The following is an 18,689-nucleotide window of genomic DNA, read 5'->3' as shown; positions in this document are numbered from 1 at the left end:
AACATTGAAGATATCCCATGGTGCATGTTTGTGGATTGTGGCATTAGCATGTTTTTGTCTTTAGAGGTTGCAAGTTTGAAAGAGCCCCTTAGCTCCCAGGCCATGTGGTCTCTCAGGGGTGTGCCTTCACATTCCAGATGAGAATCCAGGCATTACAGGTATTGATATGGTGTTTGATTCTAAATAGGACTTTGTAAAGGTGATGAAATGTTAGGACATTTCAAATACTTTTGAAGAGGATCTTTTGGTAACCTTAATAACAGCCTCCAGCACATTTGTTTACATCTGTCTGGGGATGATGAGCAGAGCAGTCTCTTTGGCTACTCAGACAACCAGTTGCATGTACATCAGGTAGAAGTCTATGAGGCACAGCAATGTACTTTCCCCAAAACTTTAATAATTAGACGATCGACCTTCTGTGGTACCGTGGATTTATTGGGAAGTAGAGGAAAGGAGAATGTCACTGAGGCCATTTTCCTCATTCCCTGTCCCTGGGGACCTAAGTTTGGGCTACCAAGTTGTAGATGAGACAGGGATGGTAGCAGTGTACATGTTGAAATCATATCCTGAAAATCAATTATGTGACACAGTCTATGGGGATGGTATTGTCTTGTTATTATGGTGTTCTGACTTGCTCAAGATGAGGCGAGTTAAAAAAGGGAAAGTGCCAAAGTCATATTTCCAGTTTTGGCCATACTTTGGATGAGCCACTCTATGTAAAATGAAGGATTTCTTATATGATCTCTGAAGTGCCTCTTCAGTGCCAGAATACATTGATTCTATTGTTTACCTAAAGCTATAGTCTTTACACCAGGAAGCCCTTCCTTTTCTGCTAGAATTTATTTGAAAATTTGTAAATCTAATGTAAATAAGCTACCTTCTTAATGACAACTTAAATCACCCCTCAAGATTTCTCCATGGAGCCATAATGTTTACTGACATGCTTTCCTGGATGTGGTCTTTAATTGGGAAGCACATCTTATAACAGAATTATGGCCTCCAAATGGGATAATTCCTGTGGTTTAAAAGTTGCCACAAAGGAATTCACTGGCATAAGAAACTAAAACAGATTTATTCCTCAACACTTGTCCCCGAGGCTCTAAAAATGTTACTATAAACTCAGAACATTCCTAGAGCTACCCAGATTTATTTTCAGATTAATTGGTTATGCGGTATTTTCCTGGAATCCCATGAATTCATATTCTTTGTAAAGTGTATATGTACTAGGCCATCAAATTGGTGTGAGAAGTAGAATGCCCTTTTCATTTTCATTAAATATCTGGTGTGATACTATGTGTAGAGACTTGTAGATGATTTTTCCAAATGAATGATTTGCTTTTTCTTTGAGCCTTTTAAATTAAAAATATTTACTAATGCTTCAAATTTAATGTTAACTGATCAATTTCACTGAGGTAGAAGAGTTAGAAAAGGAAGAAAAGTATAAAATTTTTAATTAGATGGATTACCATGACTACTCTGAAACTGAGCTCACACTTTTTCCTAAGGCATTTTTCATTTGTAGTATCAGTAGAATTTAGGTCTCTTTTGGCTTGCTAGAAATCTACTAGGAAAAGACCACTGGAAGAATTAGGAAACATCCTGCCTCTAGGACTTCCTGACAAATAATATTATTAAATATTTTAGTTTATTTTATTTACTTTTGGAAACTTTATTCTAATAACTAAAAAGAAACCAAGTCTTTCATATACATAATTGAACTTATATAGTTGAATTTTTACAAAATATATAATCCAACATTAGCTAATTACATAAATATAGCCAAGTTTTTATTTAAGTTAAAAAAATAAAGTATTAATTTAGAGTTATGACTAGAAAGCAGCTCAATAGGGAAAATATATGTGAGGGGTTTTAATAAGTTAAATATTATACTCCAGTAGTATTAGAAGGAATTGTTCCACATTTTTTTGTTTTTGTTTTTACTTCTTCCTGCACACAACCTTTTGAGAAGGTTGTGACTAGGCTAGAGGCTATTAGAAGGCTGCAAAATGTGTTTTTGCCTCCTACACTCCCACCCCCAAAGTCTCGCTAAGGCTATTCCCCCCAAAAAATTAAAGGAAGAAACAAATCAACAAAGAAACAAAAAACAAATCTGTTAAAACCTACAAGTCATTATGTCAAAGTTTGATTTGTGGCAAAAACTAAGTGCTATCACTACTATCTTTGGTATAATTGGACAGCTATTAAGGAGACAAAAGTAGTACCATATAAAAGCTAATTAGAACCTCTCTGTTTTCCCCACAGAAGAAACTTCAAGACAAGTTCTCTAGCCTGCCCTAGGAACTTTGGGGTAGCCACTGTCTAGGATAGTGTCATAAAATAATGAACTAAAAGGACTCCAGTTATTTGCAGTGGTCTTCAAAAATCCTTTAGGGCTATCATGTAAAAGAGCAGTAATTACAGAGGGCAGAAGTTTCAAAGAGATACAGTTTGGCTTATCACAAAGAACCACCTAATGGTCACATCTGTCCCTGGAAGTACTCAAGTGTAGGTGACAACAGGATAGGATGGATTTCATTTGGAGGAAGGGGAGAGGCAGTAACCTCAGATTTATTCTGACTTTAAGATTCTGAGATCTTCCTCCGGATAACATTGAGTTGCTTTAATGATTGACAAGGTAATATTTTTCCAAACTGTTCTGTGATAATTTATCCTCATACTTTCTGTGGGTTGCCCTTCAGGGACGTGGCATAACTTGTAAAGTGTGTTCAGTTCCAGCCTTCTCTGCCTTCTCAGACAGAACAGTGAGCAATATGAAAACCAAGAACCACCATATGCAGCATCTCTGATTTGGTGGTTGGTGTTCTGAGCGCATTTCTCTGTACGCTCATTTCAGTGTACTGTGATCTTTTTATATTTCTCTAATTGCTTGTCAGAGGTTGGGATAATTAAAAAATAAACATACTAAGTACTATTGCTCAAAGACCTGTGTCCTCTCAGTGAAGTTAGTTATCAATAGTTCTGTAATTTGCTTCATTTCAGAGAACTGGAAGATTTAATTTTCAAGAACTCTGATACTATTCAGATACTAGTCAGCCAAAAAATATTAACTGATCCACCATGTTTGATTATAATATTTGTAACACCATTATAGTATTAATATTAGAGGGAACTTACCTCTCTTCCGTATATATTTGGGGAGTTATGGGTATGTGAATGTATATATATTTTTGAGATCTACAGCTTCATTGAGTAAAACTGATTCAAAACTCATATTTATTATATACAACTTGAAGATGTGCATACAATTGTAATACCATCACCAAAGTCAAGGTGTTAAACCTATCTATCACCTTCAAAGGTTTGTTTGTGTCCCTTTGTGGTAAAAACACTTAACTTGATATCTGCTTATTCTCAACAAATTAAAGCATAATACTATATCAGTAACTGTAGGCTCTGTGTATAGCAAATCTCTAGAACTTACTCATCTCGTATGCCAGTAACTTGATAAAACAGCTTCCTGTCTTCTCTCCCTTCATCACCTGGCATCTGTTACTCTATTTTCTACTCTGAAAGCTTGACTATTTTAGATTTCTCATGTAGTTGGAATTATGCAGTATTTGTCCTTCTGTGACTGACTGACTTCACTTAGTGTGATGTCCTCCAGCTCCGTCCGTTTTGTCACAAGTAGGAAGTTCTACTTCTCTTTAAAGCTGATTAGGAAATTCCCTGTTGGTCCAGTGTTACTCTTTCTGTGTATTTTGTGTGTATCTATGGAAGTTTCTGCCTTATGGATTTTTCAGTTCATTTACTCTATACTTCAGCCTCAGAATTTCTGTGGTTTTCTAAAGTTTCTCTCTCTCTGTGTATATTCTCATTCTGTTCATGTTTCATTTTTCTGATTTCATCTAGCTATCTGTGTTTTCTTGTATCTCACTGCACTTCTTTAAGGTGACTGTTTGGGGAACTTCCCTGGTGGTCCAGTGGTTAAGACACACCACACTTCCATTGCAGGGAGCGTGGGTTTAATCCCTGATCAGGAAGCTAACATCCTATGTGTCGTGTGGCACAGCCCAAAATAAAGATGATTTTTTTTTCTTTTTTTTTTTTTTTTTTTTTGGTCAGGCCATTCATGGATCTCCATTACTTTGGAGTATGTTGATTCTGTTCCTTTGGCAGTGTGTGTTTCCCTGATTTTTTTGTATGAACATGTCTTGCAAACTTTGCGTTTGGTGTCTACATTTGGAGAAACTTCTTCCAGTCTTTATGGATTAGCACTGGCCAAGAAAAGGCCAGTCAGCCTCACTAGAAGTTCTGAGAATGTCTCAGATCATTTCATGTATGTGCATATTCTACTCCCTTCCCTCCTTCCTGGGGGAGAACTCTCAGTAAACCGATCCCACGGAGCTGTTGGTAGCCACCTTTTCCCCAGAGCAGTGCCCTGAGATGCTGCTGGGGTGTTAGGTGCATATTCCACTACTCTCCCCATTCCCTCCTTCCCACGGAGCCAAGTAGCCGTCCCAGCTGCTAGGAGCCTCCCCCAGGCCGCTGAGATCCCGGCTGGCTGCTGCGGTCACATCTGTTGCTGGCCCACCGCTGCCTCCACACCAGCAGCCGCAGTCCGCGCCGGCCGCTGCTGAGCGCCCCTACCATCCCTCCTTGTTCTCGGCTTTCCTGTGGTGGAATGTTAGTGCTCTGGGTGAGGGGAAACAGGAGCGTTTCTCTGGGGCAGCACCCTGAGGGTCTCGGGATGTAGGATTCCCCCTCGCCCTCTCCTATGTGAATAGAAATCACACACACAAAAAGAGATTTTTTTTTTCCATGCTGAATTGAGTCAGGGGAGACACAAGAACAGTGAGATCGCCCTTCTTAACCATGTCGCTGTAGTCAGTTCTTGATTTTGTACTCTTTCAGGGTGCTGCATCTTCTTTGCTGGCTTCTGGGGTTCTCTTCAAGGTTTTCTGGTCTGCATGGGTTTGTTCATGTTGCTCTGTGGGGATGAGGACTGGCCCTTCCTGTTCCCCCACCCTGCGACATCACTCTGGGTATTAGGTTTTTTTTTTTCCCATTTATTTTTATTAGTTGGAGGTAATTACTTTACAATATTAATTGTTGGAAGCTTATGAAAGCTCTAAATTAGGTATTTAGCCTCTGAAAAGATATTTACCCCTTCGTGTTCCTCTGCTGGACGAGTAATGTAACAGTTAAATGGAAGACTTTGTTGTTAATATATTGCCTGTTTATAGGATGTCCTTTTTTTTAATCAAGGTTTTGAATATTTTTAAGTCATTATAATGTTATCTTAAAGTAATATTAGTAATATTCGAAATTAGCTTAGACTCAAGAGTGATAAAATTGAAATTATATCTGAAGTTTCAGATTTCAGGTTTTTCTAAACCGCTTTACACTGCCATGATTATTACCATAACAAGCTTTAATTTGGTGTCACTTTGAATTTAGGCCATGATGTCAAACTGTGCTAAAAGAAATTCTCTAGTGGCCAGAACTATTCAGTAACAGCTGTTGCTCTACCTGTGAGAGGATTTAAAAAAACCCTGGCAGCAAAAAGCTGTCTGATATGCCTTTTAAATTATTACTGTATTAGTTGCTGCTTATATATGTAGAGGTTGACTTTAGTTGTGGATATTTTGTGAGGATACTACTGATTTAATTCTGTGGAACAAAGTAGATTTGGCGTGACTGTACCAGCAGTGGACGTTCTCATCACTGGAGAGCAATCAGATGTTTAGAGAAAGTCATCACTCTAATTGTGTATTTTATTTTGTTTTGTGACATTGTGGAGTAATGGAGGATTACTTCTAGGATGTAAGTGTATCTCCTGTGCAAATATTTTTTAACTAAATAGATTTTAGCAAATAGATTTTAACTAAAAGTAGTTATCCCCCATCTACCTTTGTTAAACTGTTTTCACTAAATGAAGGCAGGCTAAATTTAATGGTTGGAATAAGACGCAGGATACAGAGAGAGTACGAGGGAATCAGGGGATGATAAAGCTGTTTCTGTCTTGATTAGGGTGGTGGTTACTCTGTGCTTTTGTCAGAACTCACAGAAGTTTACACCAAGAGTGAATTTTACCATATGCAATTTAAAAAGAAAAATGAAGGGACTTCCCTGGAGGCCCAAGGGTTAAGACTTCACCTTCTAATGCAGAGGGTATGGGTTCAATCCTTGGTCGGGGAGCTAAGCTCCCACATGCCTTGTGGCCAAAAAACCAAAACATAAACTGGAAGCAATATTTTAACAAATTCAATAAGGACTTTAAAAATTGTCCACATCAGAAAAATCTTTCAAAAAAATGAAAAATACAGCAATCCTTTCTTTCTTTGGAAAATTTATTCAGTACTTTTAAACATACTCAGTGCATTTTGGTGCCCTTTTGCCTTGCTTTTATTCTAAGACCTAGGTTAGTAACGCGTGTTTAGAATTCTCAGCCATCCTTTCTAATTCAGAAGAGCCTCAGAAGACTTTGCTATCTGGGCAAGATTTTGGTAGATCTTGCCTCTCTTTCTTTCTTTCCTTCTTTCCTCTTATATTTTTCTGTGTATCTTTGTTTATGGTATTTTCACACATATGTTTGCATTTCTAACATAGACTCTTCTACAGCTAGATTTTGTAAGACCATTCATGCAGGATTAATACCCAGCTTCAAATAATGGCTTGTTATTTGTAGAGGAAGAAAAATTGTCACGTGTGAACAAAGGGAAATTTTTAAATGGTTGTGTTTTTTAAAATATAAAAGCATATACATTCTAAGCACTCTTTTTTAAAACTTACTTCATATTTTAATAATGGTATTGATGTTTGTATGTAGACAAGTGTATTGTTTTCTGTCTTCCTTTTGAATGAGAACACACATTTTCAGAATAAACTATGGGACAGAATAAAATTATCTTACTCTCATAAGGATTCAGTTTACAATCTGAGCCTTTTATGCACACTGCATTAATATTATAAAAAGCTATTTTGCAGTTTTTATCAGAGTCCATATTAATAAACTGAATGAAGATATATTACTCATAGCCTGTTTTTAACAAATATAGTCCCAAATTTTATCTTTGTATTTTTTTTTAGTTACTGTATACATGTATCCAGGAATCTTCATTTTTATTATGGTTCTCTTGGAGCCTGATATTTTCTCCTCTGAGTTCTTACTACTAAATGATTGATGACATGGAAGTATAATTCTTAGTTGAGTATTTTTTAAGAATGAAAGCTAAGAAATATGAGCATACAACCTTTTTTAGCCAGATTAAGAAAGTTGAGTATATAGGCTGGAAACATTTTTTTTCTCTGAATGTATGAGATGCTACAAATTTAAGAGTTACTAGTCTAAATTTACTTGATCATTTTACCAAGATTTGCAATGAAATGGATATTTATTTCATTCACCAAATCCTTATAATGTGCCTACTCTGGGGTAAGCACTGTTATAGGTACTGAAGATTCCACAGTGAGGCTATGTACTCAGTCACTCAGCCATGTCCAACTCTTTGTGGCCCCATGGACTGATAGCCTGCCAGGCTCCTCTGTCTTTGAAATTTTCCAGGCAAAAATACTGAAGGGGTTGCCATTTTCTATTCTAAGAGATCTTCCTGGTCCAGGAACCAAACCCACATCTCGTGCATTGGCAGGTATATTTTTCTCAATCAGTTTATTATGGTCTATGAAGAGACAAAACCCAAATTATAATATGACTTGATAAATCTATAATAGAGGTGTGTGCACAATGCAGTGGAACCACAAACATATAAAATGGGAAAATGATTTTTACAATACTCAAAAACTATATCTGTGTTATTTATATATTTTGGCGCTTTAGAAAATTCTTGTGAGACTTTTCAAAAATTATCTTTTGATCCTAAAAACTTCAGGTCATTGTGCTTATGTATTTGTGATGTGAGGATATGAGTTTATTACAGATATTAGAAATTATTTATGCTATGCCTTATGTATGTTTAGAAATTTTTTAATAGTTGCTCTCACAGGATGATAACCAACAGACATTACTTCTGGTAACATGACTTTGTCTAGATTTTTTAAAAATTGGTTAGTTTCAGATACCATGCCACATTACTGGACTGTTTGAAAAAAACAGTCTCAACTTTTAAATTTTGAAGTATATAACTAAAAGAAACTAAAGACAGCAATAAGCAGCTCTTATTATATATGGTAAAGAATCATCAAGCACTGCGAATGGAAAGGGATATTTAGAGGAGCAGATGCACAAGAAAACTGTACATAATATTATATCATTTTGCACAGTTGACTTTGATTGGAAGTAGGTTGTGAGAATCATAGGAATTGGTTCTTTTCAGGTGCTTTTGAAATTTTAAGTAGACATTGAACACAAAAGTGTACATGTGTTTTGCAGCAACTGGAAAGTTGTTTCTAGCTTTGATTTCCACGATAGGGATATGCGTGTAGAGAGAGAGGGGGAGAGGAACTCGAAATTAAGAGAGCAGAACTACTTTCAAGCACCAGAGCATCCCTTTGAATACAGTTAATGAACCAAGTAGAAATATTATTTCATCACTTATAAGATGCACTTTTGTTTTACATTGTAGCATTCCTGTAATCGGGATACAGTTTACAGTTGCACACCCATTGTAGACCAAACAGCAGTCATCATAGTTGTCCTTGTAAGACTCTTGTAAGATGATGTTTGATGCTAGAAGGAGCAAGAAACCTGGAGAGAGCTCTTGAATAGTCCAGTTTTCTCTTGATTTCTCATAACTCATAGCCTTATTTTACATGAAATTTTGATATTCTAAGATGCTGATTACAAGTCTAACTCTGCCTTTTGCTGGAGAATCAGTCACTGTCTATCTGTATGAGTAACTTGGTGTTAAGAGAATCTGGGTGAAGTAAGCTGCTTTGGCTCAGATACTTCATTTTGACCAATAAGCTGTGCAAAGTCCTTACGGATGACCATCTCAGAGAAAAAAAATTATGAAAGTGGTTAGGGTAGAATAGGCAATGAAACATGTTTAATATGCCATTTAAGAAAAAAGGAGTCTTATTATAAGGACTCATAAAGAGGATAAAGAACTGAATCTAGAAAGCTATTGGGTACTAGGGCAGCTCTAGGTTCTAGCTTCTTTCTCTCTCTCATTACCTGGCCATTTTACGCAGGGCCTTTGCTGCCAATTGTGTTCTCAACACACACACCCCCACACCCACAAAAATGATCTCTCTACACACACACACACACCCACACACACACACCCTTCTTTTGCATGCATACAATCGTTCACACACTCCTTGTCTTTGTGTATTGGCTCTTCCTGTTGCTGCTGATGAGCCAGTTTTCTCTTAGGTGTGAAAATACTATTCAGTCTGACTAGCTAAACAAATTACCATCACTTTTTATAAGCAGAGCTCTTCAAGCCTGCCTGCCTCGCAGATCACTGATTAGCCTAGACGCTGGCTGCCCCTGAGACGCTAACTACTCATTGATAATAATAGATCAACGGTGCATCACCAATTGGGGTTGTGGCAATATAAATGAGAGGGAAGCTGGTGGGACTAATTCATGTGGGTTTTCTCAATAAGAACACTATTCTTTTAAAAAGAAGTTACTTTACATTCTCAAATCTAGAACTTCTGGGAAAACTTGGGTTTTGAGAAAAGAAGAGAAAGAGGAAAGAAAAGAAGGGAGGGACTCATTGAATATATAGAAGCCAGCCAAGAGTTTGGCGTTTTTCTGTTACTTATTGTGTAATCAATTAAGGTAATTTAATTGACATTCCTAATTTAAATAAGTTGCATAAAAGAAATTTGAAGTTAGGCCTGTTTGTCCTGAAAGCCCATGAGTTTTTCCCTAAGATATAGTGTGTTACTTTTTCCGTTGATGATATTTTTTTTACTATGTGTACCTACTTTCAGTAGGTATGTGTTCAATACATGAAATGAGATGGTCTTGAGAACAGAGAACATGCATCACTATTTTTGCATATTTCCTGTATATGCAATAGTTTCCCAATTTTCTATTATTTTAAATGTTATTTTTACCTACTAAATGGTAGAATTTTGCCTTATAGCAGTAAAATCTTGAACAGTATCCAGGACTAGTTGAAATTTGGGAAGATCATGTTTTTCAACCTATAGTCATGATCAAATAACTTAGTACTGAGTATTTCTCATTGTCCGATTATGGTGTTTTTCCTGCCCACTCTTTATATTAATGTATAATTTAGATACAATAAAATTTACCCATTTTTGTGTACAGTCCTCTGAGTTGTGCCAAACACAAAGTAATGCCGCCACCACTACAGTGGAGATACAGAGCAATTCCATCACCTGAGAAAATAACCCCTTAGCCCTTTGTAGTTAACTCATTCCCAGCCACTGGTGACCACTGATCTGTTTTCTGTCCCTGTAGTTTTGTCTTTCTAGAATGTCATATAAATGGAATCACACAGTATGTAGCCTTTTGAGCCTGGCTTCAATCACTTAGGTAATATATTTAAGATTAGTCCATGATGTTGCATGTTATTAGTAGTAGTTTGGGCTTCCCTGATGGCTCAGTGGTAAAGAACCTGCCTGCCAGTGCCGGAGATGTGGGTTTGATCCCTGTGCTGGGATGATCCCCTGGAGTGGGAAATGGTAACCCACTCCAGTATTCTTGCCTGAAAATCCCACAGACAGAGGTGCCTGGTAGGCTACAGTCCCTGGGGTTGCAAAGAGTTAGACATGACTGAGCGACTAAGCAACAACAAATTAGTATTCCACCGTATGAATAAACCTCAGCTTGTTCATTCATTCTTCGATTGAGAGGCATTTGAGTTGTTCCAGCTTGAAGCAGTTATGAATGAAGCCAGTATAAACAGAGGGTTATGGTATTTTTTTTCTTTCTTCATTTGGATACATACCCAGGAACGGGACTGTTGTGTTGTATGGTGTGGTGTTTGACTTTACAGGAAAATACCAAACTGTTTTCCAAAGTGTCTGTGTTTTTCTTTCCCTCCACCAGAGCATGAGAGTTCTAGTTGCTTTGTGTTTTCACCAGCACTTGTTATCCTCAGCTTATCTGGGGTTTTTTGTTCCTGTTTCTAGTCATTCTAATTGGCATGTACTGGCTTCTAACTGGGTTTTTTTTGCATGTTACTGTTGAGTAATGAGACTGATTACCTTTACATGTGCTTGGTAAGGTGTCAAGAACTTTTACTTATTTTTAAAACTGGGTTGTTACTCTTAAGTTTTGAGAGTTCTTTATATATTCAGGGTGCAAAAATTTTATCAGAAATGTCCTTTGAATATATTTTCTCCCTGCTGTGGCTTGTCTTTTAGTTTTCTTAATAGTGTTCTTCAAAGAACAGAGAAGTTCTTATTTTTGATGAAGTCCAATTTGTCAATTTTTGCTTTAGTGATATATTAAGAAATCCTTGTCCAAATCAAGATTCCACAGATTTTTTTTGTTTCCTGTGCTCTCTCTAAGAAGTTTTAGTTTCAGGTTTTACTTTCTTTCTGTGGCCCATTGAGACCCATTTTTATTTTTATTTTTATGTACGGTCCACAGTTTGGATTGTACTCTTGGTTTTTGGTATATCAGTATCCAGTTATTCCTGCCCCATTTGTGGAAAAGACTCTTCTTTCTCCATTGAATTGCATTTGCATCTTGGACTTCCCAGGTGGCTCAGACAGTAAAGCGTCTGCCTACAATGCAGGAGACCCAGGTTCAATCCCTGGGTTGGGAAAATCTCCTAGAGAAGGAAATGGCAACCCGCTCCAGTTTTCTTGCCTGGAAAATCCCATGGACGGAGGAACCTGGTAGGCTATAGTCCATGGGGTCGCAAAGAGTCGGACACGACAGCAACTTCACTTTCAAAATCATCAGCATGTGTGGATCCGCTATTCTTTCTCCATGGCCGTGTTATCTTGTTTGCTATTCTTTATATAAGTCTTGAAATAAGATAGTGTGAGACTTCTAGTTTTGTTCTTCATTTTCAAACCTTTTTGGCTATCCTGGTTCTTTTTTTTATTTTTATATAAATTTTGAAGTCAGCTTTTGATTTCTACAAAGCAGTCCTTTTGGGATATTGATTGGAACTATCTATCAACTGTTGAGTTTACAGACTGAGGAAAAGGGAAATAGTAACAATGTTGAGCCTTCCCATTCTTGAGTGCTGCACATTCCTCCATCTAAGTCTTCTTAAATTTCTTTTATTAGTGAATTAGTGAATTTCAGCACACACAGTTTTGATTTATAGCAAAATATTTTTATGATTTTTATGGTATAATAAGTGCTGCTTTTAGAATCTTAATATATAATCATTCATATCCTATATATTGATTTTCTACCTTGTTAAACTACTAAATTTTAGTTTTAGTGCCTGTTTTATGTTTCTTTTGGAGTTTATGTGTAAACAGTGATAGCTCAGATTTTCCAAAAAAGTATGTTTTGTTTTGTTTAATTCATGAGACCCTTAGGACATGATGTGGTTGTTCTTACATACAATATCATATGATTAGATGATTCTAATAACTTATTTTTTTTCCCTTTTCTCCTTGGTTGTTTTAGTGTCAGTTATTTGATGTATAGACCAGTTTAATCAATTATCTCATAAAATGTCATATTCTTATATACTTAAGATATTCATTTATGTGAAAAATGACATATAGGAAAGTGAATTTTTCTTACAGTCCTGTTAATGGGGTTTGAAAGATTGTGTATCTCACTTGCTATGGACCACTAAGATAAATACTAATAACACATTCTTGCTAGAACTGTACTTCTTTTTTGTACTGCTTTGTCATCATTGTTATATAAGTAAAAAAAGGCCTAAGCATTTTAATCATGTTCAAGACTGCCTTCATATTTCATGTGATTTTAAAAAAAGGAACTGTGACATTGCTTTAGTGAGCTCTCAAGACCTTAAAAATGAATCTTTAATTTGAGCAGATTATGATGAATGAGAGGCGTTTACAGTGTACAGTTGCTGTCTAGATGCAATTCTACTCGGTAGTACTTTATTGATTTCTTTCTTTCTGCATTGCCACAACTCAGGATTTCTTCTCACTACCATAGGGGTATTGGAAACAAAATGCAGTTCTTTCCCCTCAATCTAAAAATTTTCTTATATTTAGTATTAATAGAATTTTATCTAATAATTTTGTTTGCCTATTTTTGACGATATTTGTTTGTGGACTTATTTCCTAAAGCTACTGTTTTGGACTAGAAATTTGGTGTTTAGTCTCTAAGTTGTGTCCAATCTTTCATGACCGCGTGGACTGTAGTCTGCCAGGCTCTCCTGTCCATGGGATTTCCCAGGCAAGAATACTGGAGTGGGTTGCAGTTTGCTCCTCCAGAGGATCATCCCGACCCAGGGATCGAACCTGCATTGGCAGGTGGATTCCTTACCACTGAGTCAACAGGGAAGCCTGGACTAGACGTTATTAACTAGAATTATTTTTTTTTAGTGTTAACAGGTAAAAAAGCACAGACAGACTGTTAAGTTTTTTCACATACTGCATTGCCATCATTTACTGCCATGAATAGAAGCAAGATTTTTAAAAATACCTATAGCCCCCTTTTAGAGATAATACTCATTGTTGTTTTCTAGGTTTTAAGAGACTATTGACAATATTTTGCTTCCTTTTTCTATTCTCAGTCTCTTCATTTCCCAGTGTCATAGGAGGTTCCTATAATAACTCGGAAAAGAAACATTCTTGAGGATGGTTTATCGGGGGACTATATTACTTGGTGTGGTTTTGCTCTAGCACTCTTAGACATTTATTTTATTAAAGTAGGTGAGAAAACTAATTTTTGAAAACATTAATTGTAGACAAAGATTTCTGGAAATTGGAGAAATCCTTTTGATCAGAAGACAGTGCTGAAGTCTGGGAAGTGAGACAGTGGTCTTTAACAAAAAATCCTGTTTCAATTTTTAATGGTTCTTAAAAGTTCTGTTATTTCTTAAACACATTCTTCTACTTTCAAGAGTGTTACCTATTGTAATACCTAATGAGAACAGAACTTATTTATAAAACATAGCTTTATTGTCAAGTCTGTTATAATGTATCTCTGTAAAATCTAAGTATGATGTTCTTGTCTGGTGGAGTGTGAAGAGAGTAAGGGATATCAGAGACCAGGGGTGGGAAAATATGTATTGGGGCAGTTTTCTATTCATATCTATAGAATTATCTGCTGTTATGCTATAGTGCCTGCTTTCCCTACAAGTCAATACTGAAGTTCTTCCAAAGAATTATTTTCCTTTCTTTTGACAGGATAAGTTTAAGTTCTGGCCGTCTTTTACATTTTTCTGAAATCCTTTAATGGTAAAGAGTGTACATTCACATCTGTGTTCTGATCTAAACAGAGAGCAGGACAGTGAACTATAAAGGTTCTCTGTTATCTAGGGTGATGTTTAAATCCAAATATAATTATTCACACTCTTAAAATTTAAACACATTTTTTCAAAAATTGGAAATGACATAAGAATCTAGTAGCAGCATGACTCACATTTCTAACTAAATAGGAAGTATTATACAGTTAATCATGGCATTTATTAAAGTTTATAGGAAAAGTCTTTTTTTCAGTCACTGATTGTGGGAACTATATATGTTAAAACCCACAAAATATTAATAATTGAAAGACATTGAATATTAGTTTATTCAAGGTAATTTTGCATCCTTTAATAAGCAAATTAAAAGCTTAAGTATTTTCAATTAGTTAAGGATAAATACTAGACTTCTGATGCCTTCTACAGTACTGTATCAGATTAAATTGTTTACTTTTTTGTGAAGGCAAGTGTTTTTACAGTCATAAGATTTTGATGGTTGCTGTATATCAACATATTTTTATCAGTATATAGATGAATATAGGTTTAATTATTGCTAAAGTGATATAATTAAAATAAAGGGTTCAGTTCAGTTGTATCTGACTCTTTGCAATCCCATGAAGCACAGCACGCCAGGCCTCCCTGTCCATCACCAACTCCCAGAGTTTACTCAAACTCATGTCCATCAAGTTGGTGATGCCATCCAGCCATCTCATCCTCTGTCATCCCCTTCTCCTCCTGCCCCCAGTCCCTCCCAGCATCAGGGTCTTTTCCAATGAATCAACTCTTTGCATGAGGTGGCCAAAGTTCTGGAGTTTCAATTTCAGCATCAGTCCTTCCAGTGAACATCCAGGACTGATCTCCTTCAGGATGGACTGGTTGGATCTCCTTGCAGTCCAAGGGACTCTGAAGAGTCTTTTCCAACACCACAGTGCAAAAGCATTAATTCTTCGGTGCTCAGCTTTCTTCACAGCCCAACTCTCACATCCATACATGATCACTGGAAAAACCACAGCCTTGACTGGACTGACCTGTGTTGGCAAAGTAATGTCTCTTTTTAATATGCTATCTAGGTTGGTCATAACTTTCCTTCCAAGGAGTAAGCATCTTTTAATTTCATGGCTACAGTCACCATCCGCAGTGATTTTGGAGCCCAAACAAATAAAGTCTGACACGGTTTCCCCATCTATTTCCCATGAAGTGATGGACCAGATGCCATGATCTTAGTTTCCTGAATGTTGAGCTGTAAGCCAACCTTTTCACTCTCCTCTTTCACTGTCTGCCGTAAGGGTGGTGTCATCTGCGTATCTGAGGTTATTAATATTTCTCCTGGCAATCTTGATTCCAGCTTGTGCTTCTTCCAGCCCAGTGTTTCTCATGATGTACTCTGCATATAAGTTAAATAAGCAGGGTGACAGTATACAGCCTTAACGTACCCCTTTTCCTATTTGGAACCAGCCTGTTGTTCCATGTCCAATTGAACTGTTGCTTCCTGGCCTTCATACAGGTTTCTCAAGAGGCAGGTCAGGTGGTCTGGTATTCCCATCTCTTGAAGAATTTTCCACAGTTTATTGTGAGCCACACAGTCAAAGGCTTTGGCATAGTCAATAAAGCAGAAATAGATGTTTTTCTGGAACTCTCTTGCTTTTTCGATGATCCAGCGGATGTTGGCAATTTGATCTCTGGTTCCTCTGCCTTTTATAAAACCAGCTTAAACCTCTGAAAGTTCACGGTTCACGTATTGCTGAAGCCTGGCTTGGAGAATTTTGAGCATTACTTTACTAGCATGTGAGATGAGTGCAATTGTGCGGTAGTTTGAGCATTCTTTGGGATTGCCTTTCTTAGGGATTGGAATAAAAATGGACCTTTTCTAGTCCTGTGGCCACTGCTGAGTTTTCCAAATTTCCTGACATATTGAATGCAGCACTTTCACAGCATCATCATTCAGAATTTGAAATGGCTCAACTGGAATTCCATCACCTCCAATAGCTTTGTTCTTAGTAATGCTTTCTAAGGCCCACTTGACTTCACATTCCAGGATGTCAGGCTCTAGGTTTGTGATCACACCATCGTGATTATCTGGATCGTGAAGATGTTTTTTGTACAGTTCTTCTGTGTATTCTTGCCACCTCTTCTTAATATCTTCTGCTTCTGTTAGGTCCATACCATTTCTGTCCTTTATTGAGCCCGTCTTTGCATGAAATGTTCCCTTGGTATCTCTAATTTTCTTGAAGAGATCTCTAGCCTTTTCCATTCTGTTGTTTTCCTCTATTTCTTTGCATTGATTGCTGAGGAAGGCTTTTTTATCTCTCCTGGCTAATCCTTGGAACTCTGCATTCAAATGGGTATATCTTCCCTTTTCTCCTTTGCTTTTCACTCCTCTTCTTTTCACAGCTATTTGTAAGGCCTGCTCAGACAACCATTTTGCCTTTTTGCATTTCTTTTCCTTGGGGATGGTCTTGAGCCCTGTCTCCTGTACAATGTCATGAACCTCTGTGCATAGTTCATCAGGCACTCTGTCTATCAGATCTAGTCCCTATTATTTAGTCCCTAAATCTATTTCTCACTTCCACTGTATAGTCATAAGGGATTTGATTTAGGTCTTACCTGAATGGTCTAGTGGTTTTCCCCACTTTCTTCAAGTCTGAAGGGTACATTTTAGAAGTACAATTAAGTCATATTTTGATAAAAGGATAATAAGGTTTAATAATTCAGATTTTAATGCAGAAATCATTACTAGTTTATAGTTAATCTCCAGTTTTTATAAGTGTGTATTAAAACATCTTCCTAATTTGCTGAGTTTCTTGGATATTTCTCTGGTGATTCTAGGTACCTGTCCACTTCTTAAGAGATGAGATGTCCAGTTCTGACAGGTCACCAAAAATATAGCTAGTACTGCTACTTTGTAGAATAAATCTTTTTGGTTTGTTTGTTTATTTAGTCTGGAGCCTAATATCAAAGAGGTAGAAAGAAATAAAAGTTATCTTGAAAGAGATGAAAAGTAAAATACAAGTTGATCCAAGGTTTTATAATCAAAATGTAGGATGTTATTTCTTTAAAAGTATCACCACTATGCTTAAAACAACTTAAGAAAATTCAGTCTTAAACCCTGGGTTTACAAAAATTTTGTTTAAACATGAAAAGTTTTGTATTTTCCCAACACATACATATGAATTTTCTTATTTATTCAACTAGTATCTACTGTGCCAGGACTGTGCTAGGTGTTAGGAACAATGCATTGCTAAGTATGAATATAATATAGCAACAGGATGGAGAAAGAACACTTGGTGAGAAGACAACCACAATTGCAATTTCAATGACATGTGAGATAAGGATAGTAAAGGGTGCTATAGAAGATTATGGCAGAAAGAATGCAAAGCCTCATAATTCACAGGTCACTGGATAGCCTATTCAGAAGGCCCTGGCTAGAGTAGTGGGGAATAATTCCTGGACTATAGACTACCACAGTCCCATTCATGATGTCTTAAAAGTGAAAACCGAAAGGATCAAACTGTGTCCAGGTAACTTAACTGTATCCAAGAACAAAATTCAAGAATATTTTTAGGAAAAAAAAATATCCAGTACTCAGGAAAATATAATGTCTGGTTTTAATCAAATATGACCAGGCAATGCCAGAAGTGGGAAAACCTGACCCATAATAAGGAAAAGCAATGAAAATTAATCCATAACTGACATGGATATTAGAATTGGCAGACAGGGACATTAAGACAATTGTTATAATTTTCAATATCTTCAAAAGTTAGCGGGAAGCTTGAATATATTAGGTAAAAATACAGAATATGTAAAAATAACCAAAGTCCTAAAGATTGAAAAATATACTAGATGAAAAAAATTAATGGCACATTAGATATTGCAGAGGCAAAGATTTTATATTGAAAACAAAGCAATAGAAATTATTTGTACTGAAACACAGGGTAAAAACCAGGCTGAAAAAAAGAGTAAATAGAGCAGTAGTGAGTTGTGCGTCAACCTCAAGCAGTCTAGTACACTTGGAAAGGAGAGAGAAAGGAAATATATTTGCAGAAATCATTGACAAAGGTTATCCAAATTTATGAAAACTATAAACTTAAGAGTTTCAAGAGTTTTAAAACACCAAATCCACATGATAATCAGATTGTTCAAAACTGAACTTTGTTAAGTTGAAAATTGAACTTTGTTCTTAGTAACAAAGAAAATCTTAAGGATTCTAGAAAATTTCTTGTCAAAAGAAATGCACGTGAGAAGGCTGTGGACATCTTCAAAGTACTAGGGGGAATCAATGTAGTATTCTATACTCAGTGAAAATATCCTTCAAAAAAAAAGAAAGGCAAAATAGAGATATTTCTGAGACATACAAAAGCTGAAAGAATGAATCACTAACAGAACTATGAGAAATGTTAATGGAAGTCCTTGAGGCAAAAAGTAACATGA

The 18,689-nt window shown here is 36.5% G+C and overlaps 1 protein-coding gene and 1 non-coding gene across 3 annotated transcripts in view; both read left to right on the top strand.

The window, feature by feature from the left end:
* The window catches only part of SSBP2 (single stranded DNA binding protein 2), a 294,033-nt gene that overhangs the window by 146,982 nt on the left and 128,362 nt on the right, over positions 1-18,689 (top strand). The gene's annotated exons all lie outside the window — the stretch shown is intronic.
* Positions 11,604-11,675, top strand: TRNAC-ACA (transfer RNA cysteine (anticodon ACA)). The gene has a single exon. It is a non-coding gene; the product is annotated as a tRNA-Cys (tRNA).

Source organism: Muntiacus reevesi, chromosome 1, assembly GCF_963930625.1.
Source record: "Muntiacus reevesi chromosome 1, mMunRee1.1, whole genome shotgun sequence".
Taxonomy (NCBI): domain Eukaryota; kingdom Metazoa; phylum Chordata; class Mammalia; order Artiodactyla; family Cervidae; genus Muntiacus; species Muntiacus reevesi.
The sequence above is the reverse complement of the archived record's forward strand: the minus strand, read 5'-3'. Positions and strand labels throughout refer to the sequence as shown.